The sequence below is a fragment of the Hemiscyllium ocellatum genome, chromosome 2 (assembly GCF_020745735.1).
Source record: "Hemiscyllium ocellatum isolate sHemOce1 chromosome 2, sHemOce1.pat.X.cur, whole genome shotgun sequence".
In the NCBI taxonomy this organism is placed as follows: domain Eukaryota; kingdom Metazoa; phylum Chordata; class Chondrichthyes; order Orectolobiformes; family Hemiscylliidae; genus Hemiscyllium; species Hemiscyllium ocellatum.
The window spans coordinates 6,194,172-6,200,171 of NC_083402.1; positions in this window are offsets into that span (position 1 = coordinate 6,194,172).

The window sequence follows — 6,000 nt, forward strand, 5'->3', positions numbered from 1 at the left end:
GTAGAGCATCTAACTTTCAACTCTCTTATGTTAATAACATTCGTTTAATATTGTATGTTTCGTTCAAAGATGTGCAGGTTAGGTGAATTTGTCATAGTGTTTGGGCATGTGTAGATTAGGTGCATTAGTTGGGGGGTAAATGTAAAGTAATAGGGTTGGGAAATGGGTCTGGGTGGTTTAATCATTGAAGGGTCAATGTGGACTTGTTGGGTCAAATTGCCTGTTTCCAGGCTGTAGGGATTCTAAGGTTCAAGAAATGCAATAGTGTCCCAATTATGTAATTTGCAAATTTATAGATTTTCCCAATACAACATCATTGTCATTTTTCATGTCCAATTTTTGTCATTTTGAACACATTTACAGGATGTGGGCACCACTGGCTTAGCTAGCATTTCATGTTGTCTCTAATTGTTAAGTGTCATCACATTGCTGTGGGTCTGGATGACATGTAGGCCAGACCAGGTAAGGATGGCAGATTTCCTTTCCTAAAGGACATTAGTGATCCAGATGGGATTTTCCTAAATATCAACAATGGTTTGACAGTCACCATTAGACTCTTAAAATTCCAGTCCATAAAACATTGGATTCAAATTACACCATCTGTTATGACAGAATTTGAACCCAAGTCCCCAGAATATTGCATGGGTCTTTTGATTAATAGGTTACTAATAGAACCACTAGGCTATTGTGTCCCCTTAATTTTATTGGGAGCCTACCTAATAACAACAGTACTTTGCTGGCCAATTCAATTCAGCCCATATGTTAGCAAGAAATGGTTGGAGGCACTGAGTATGGGAAAGGCTCTGGATCCTGACAATACTCTGGCAGTGGTACTTGAAACAAGGTCAGCCAAGTGGACCTCAAAGAATATCAGTTCCCTGAGTGGGGCTGTTAATGTTGTCCAATCAGGGACCCCTGGCTTACAGATAAAGAGGAGTGTCAGACCTTGTGACACTCTGGGAGCTGCCTCTGAGGGAGTTGGAGTAGTGGGAAGGACTGTCCAAATGTAACTAAAGAGATACTAGCCTCTGTTGAGTTGGTTCAGTACCAAACACTTGTGTTTCAACAATTGCTACACCCCTAGCTAAGCTGTTCCAGTACAGCCAATGCACTGGTATCTACCTGACAATGTGGAAAATTGCCCAGGTATATCCTGCACACAAAAGGCAGAACAAATCCGAATCAACCAAATACTGCCCCATCAGTTTACTCTTGCTCATCAGTAAAGTGATAGAAGGTGTCATCAACAATTCTATCAAAGAGCACCTGCTCAGCAGCAATGCGCTCAGTGACATCCAGTTTGAGTTCCACCAGGACCTGTCAACTCCTGACCTCATTACAGCCTTGATGCAAACACGGATAAAGAGGTGAATTCCAGAGATCAAGTGAGAGTCACTGCCTTTGACGTCAAAGCTGCATTTCACTGGGTGTGCCATCGAGGAATCTGAGCAAACTGGAGTCAGTGAGAATTGGGTCAAACTGCCCAGTGGTTGTCGTCATACCTGACACCTGAGAAGATGGTCGTGTTTGTTGGAGGTCAATCATCTCCTCTCTAGGACAACACTGCAGGAGTTCCCCAGGTAGTGTCCTAGGCCCAAACAACTTCGAATGTTTCATTAAAAATCTTCCATCCAACATAAAGTCTAAACTGGGGATGTTAACTGATGATTATACAATATTCAGCACCATTTGCAACTTCTCTGATACTGAAGTAGTCCATGTCCAAATTCAGCGAGACCTGGTTAATATCCAGGCTTGGGCTGAAAATTGCCAAGTAACATTTATGTCACATAACTGCCAGACAATAACCATCTCCAATATAAGAGAATCGAACCACAGCCCCTTGATATTCAATGGCATCCCCACCACTATCACCTACTATTAACACTGTCATGTAAATATAGTGGCTATAAGACCAGGTCAGAGGCTAGGACGACTAAGCCTGTCACCATCTCCAAGGCACAAGTAAGGACTGTAATGGAATATTCCCCATTTGCCTGATGGGTGCAGCTCCAACAATACTCAGGAAGCTTGGCACCATCCAGGACAAAGCAACCCACTTGATTGGCATCACATCCACAAATGTCCATTTGCTCCACCATTGACATTTAACAGCAGCAGTATCAAGACGCACGGCAGAAATTCACCAAAGCTCCTGAGACAGCTCTTTCCAAAGCTACAACTACTTCAACCTAGAAGGACAAAGGCAGCAAATACATGGGGACACCACCACCTGCAAGTTCCCTTCCAAGCCATTCGTCACTCTGACTTGGAAATATATTGCCGTTCCTTCAGTGTCGCTGGGTCAAAATCCTAGAATTTCCTCCGAATGGCAGTGTGTCTACCTACAGTGCATGGTCTGCAGTGGTTCAAGCAGGCAGCCCACCTCCACCAATCAAAGGACAACTAAGGATGGCTGAGCCAATGACCTGATATTTCACAAGTGAATAAAGAAAAGGATTATATCCATTCTGGTAAAATAATTGATTCCAGCTATTTTATCGGGACTTGTTTTCTTTTCAAAGATTCTAATGTGTTGTCATCCTAAAATCTGAAACAGGTGGTACTCTCTCATTCTTTAATCTTATCCTGATCTTTATTACTCTGAGAGTCTAGCTGGTATTTTAGCCTGTCTAAAATGAATGCATTCCCTGTTTACTATCATACAATTGACAGACTCTACCATCAACACACACGTCTGCACTAAAGTCTCTGGTGACCAATACAATGCCTTTTCTTTGACCTGTATCTCTGTCTGTGCCATAATTACTTCTGTTTCATGTTTAGTTTATAGTTTTACAGTGGCTCAGTGGTTCGCGCTGCTGCCTCACAGTGTCAGGGACTCAGGTTTGATTCCACCCCCAGGTAATCGTCTGTCTGGAGTTTGCACATTTTCCTGTGTGGGTTTTCATTAAGTGCTCCAGTTCCCTCCCGCAGTCCAAAGATGTGCAGGCGAGATGGATTGGCCGTGCTGAAATTGCCAATAGTGTTCATAGATGTGTAGACTAGGTGGATTAGTCAGGGTAGATGTGGGGTTATGAGATATGGTGGGTCTGAGTCTATGCTCTTTGGAGGGTCAGTGCAGACTAGATGGACTGAATAGCCTCTTTCCGGACTGCAGGGATTGTTCATGAAATTGAAATTGGCATAATAGTACTTTGAATCACAGGTGGAACATTGAGTGACCACACCCCGATCATTTCTGTGCTTAATTCCCTGGTTGGAAATCCTAGATTCTCTTCACTTCTCACAGTTATGAATGATAATCTGTCCTCAATTCTATTTGTTATATTTCTCCTTTCATATTGTCGCCTGTGACCTGTATCAAAATGATCTCATCATTTTGTTAACATTGTGTGCCCCATTTTCTTTTGCATCACCAATTACCCCATTAGTGCTACAAATACTGCTTTCGGAATTTTTTTTAGTTCTTCTGATATTTATTCTAGCCATGTATATTTATCCACAAATTTAACTTGAATCAAAGCTAGACATCTGTTATTACTTGATACCTTGGCACAATCCAATCACATAATTGCCAGCACAGATAGGGGAATTTCCAAATTAGATTTCTGCTGCCTCACACACAGTCCATTGAATTCCATTATGTACTCTTCCATAGTACTTGCCTCAATCTTACCAAATTTATCATAATCACACCATGCCTCACACATCAAGTTAATTAATCATTAAATAATAAAATCAGAAAGTGCTGGAGAAACTCTGCAGGTCTGGCGGCATCTGTGGAGAGAAAAACGGAGTTAATGTTTCAAGACTAGTATGATTTCTTCGAAATGAAAGGAGCTGGACAGCAGTGCTTTTTCTGCTGTTGACAAGAAGGGGAGAAAGAGCAAGTGGAACAAATTATGAGGGTGTTCAGAGCCTCATAAAAGACAAATAGTAAAGGAGAGAAAGATGTGTAAAATAGGGGTAAATGTGCAATGTGAAAAGGAGAGCAAAGCAAGGCATGGCAGGAATAGGGTGCGATACAAGAAAATTGAGTAGAGAGGTCATACTCTGAAGCTGTGGAACTCACTTGAGTCTTCCAGGCTGAAAAGTGCCTAAGCAGTAAATAAGGTGTTCTTCCTTTAATTGTGTTGACCTTCATTTGAACACTCTTGCAGAGTGCCGGTGGCATGGTGGCTCAGTGGTTAGCACTGCTGCCTCACAGCGCCAAGGACCTAGGTTCAATTCTCATCTCGGGCAACTATCTGTGTGGAGTTTGCACATTCTCCCCGTGTCTGCGTGGGTTTCCTCCGGGTGCTCCGGTTTCCTCCCACAGTCACAAAGATGTGTAGGTTAGGTGAATTGGCCATGCTAAATTGCCTGTGGTGTTAGGTGCATTAAATGTAGGGGAATGGGTCTGGGTGTGTTGCTCTTTGGAGGGTCGGTGTGGACTTGTTGAGCCGAAGGGCCTGTTTCCACACTGTAGGGAATCTAATAACGAATGGAAATGTTAGCATGGAGTAAGGAGGTATATTGAAAAGTCAAGCAACGGAAGGTTGGTTTCATTCCGATGGACAGGGCAAAAGTATTCCACAAAGTCTGCATTTGGTCTCACCAATGTCAAGGAGTTAATGGGCAACACGGTGGCACAGTGGTTAGCACTGCTGCCTCACAGCGCCTGTAGACCCGGGTTCAATTCCCGACTCAGGCGACTGACTGTGTGGAGTTTGCACGTTCTCCCCGTGTCTGCGTGGGTTTCCTCCGGGTGCTCCGGTTTCCTCCCACAGTCCAAAGATGTGCGGGTCAGGTGAATTGGCTAAGCTAAATTGCCCGTAGTGTTGGTAAGGGGTAAATGTAGGGGTATGGGTGGGTTGCGCTTCGGCGGGTCGGTGTGGACTTGTTGGGCCGAAGGGCCTGTTTCCACACTGTAAGTCTAATCTGTAAAATCTGTAAGAGTCTGCATTGTGAGCAGCAAATACCTTAGATTGGATTGAAAAAGTGCAAGTGAAATACTGCTTCACTGGGAATGAAAAGCACATGGGATTGTGAGAAGTATATTGAGATGGATACAAATCTGGTGGAAACAAAATGTAGGAATTATTGGGTTCTTTTCAAAATGGCAGGCACTATCTAGTGGGATGCCACAGGGATCAGTGCTAGGATCCCAGCTATACACAATATATATGGATGATTTGGATGAGGGAGCAAAATGTAACATCTCAAAGTTTGCGTATATATCCAAGTTGGGTGGGAGGGTGAACATTGACGAGGATGCAGAGATCCTTCAACCTGATCTGGACAGGTTGATTGAGTGGGTAAATCAATAGCAGATGCAGCATAATTTGGATAAATATGCTGTTGTTCACTTTGGAAGCAAAACAAGAAGGCAGATTACTACCTGAATGGCTGTAAATTGGGAGAGGGGAGTGTGCAGTGGGACCTGGATATCCTTGTGTACCAGTTGCTGAAAGTAAGCATGCAGGTGCAGCAGGCAGTAAAGGCAAATGATTTGTTGGCCTTCCTTGCAAAAGGTTTCGAGGATCTATATGGACTTCAGTAAGGCGTTCAACAAGGTTCACCATGGGAGACTGATTAACAAGGTTAGATCTCATGGAATAAAGGGAGAACTAGCCATTTGGATACTAACTTTGGATTGACTATGTTAGAACTGGCTCAAAGGTAGAAGACATAGGGTGATGGTGGAGAGTTGCTTTTCGGACTGGAGGCTTGTGACCAGTGGAGTGCCACAAGGATTGGTGATGGGTCCTCTACTTTTTGTCATTTACATAAATGATTTGGATGCGAGCATAAGAGGTACAGTTAGTGAGTTTGCAGACGACACCAAAATTGGAGGTGTAGTGGACAGCGAAGAGAGTTACCTCAGATTACAACAGGATCTGGACCAGATGGACCAATGGGCTGAGAAGTGGTTGATGGAGTTTAATTCAGATAAATGTGAGGTGCTGCATTTTGGGAAAGCAAATCTTAGCAGGACTTATACACTTAATGGTAAGGTCCTAAGGAGTGTTGCTGAACAAAGAGACCTTGGAGTGC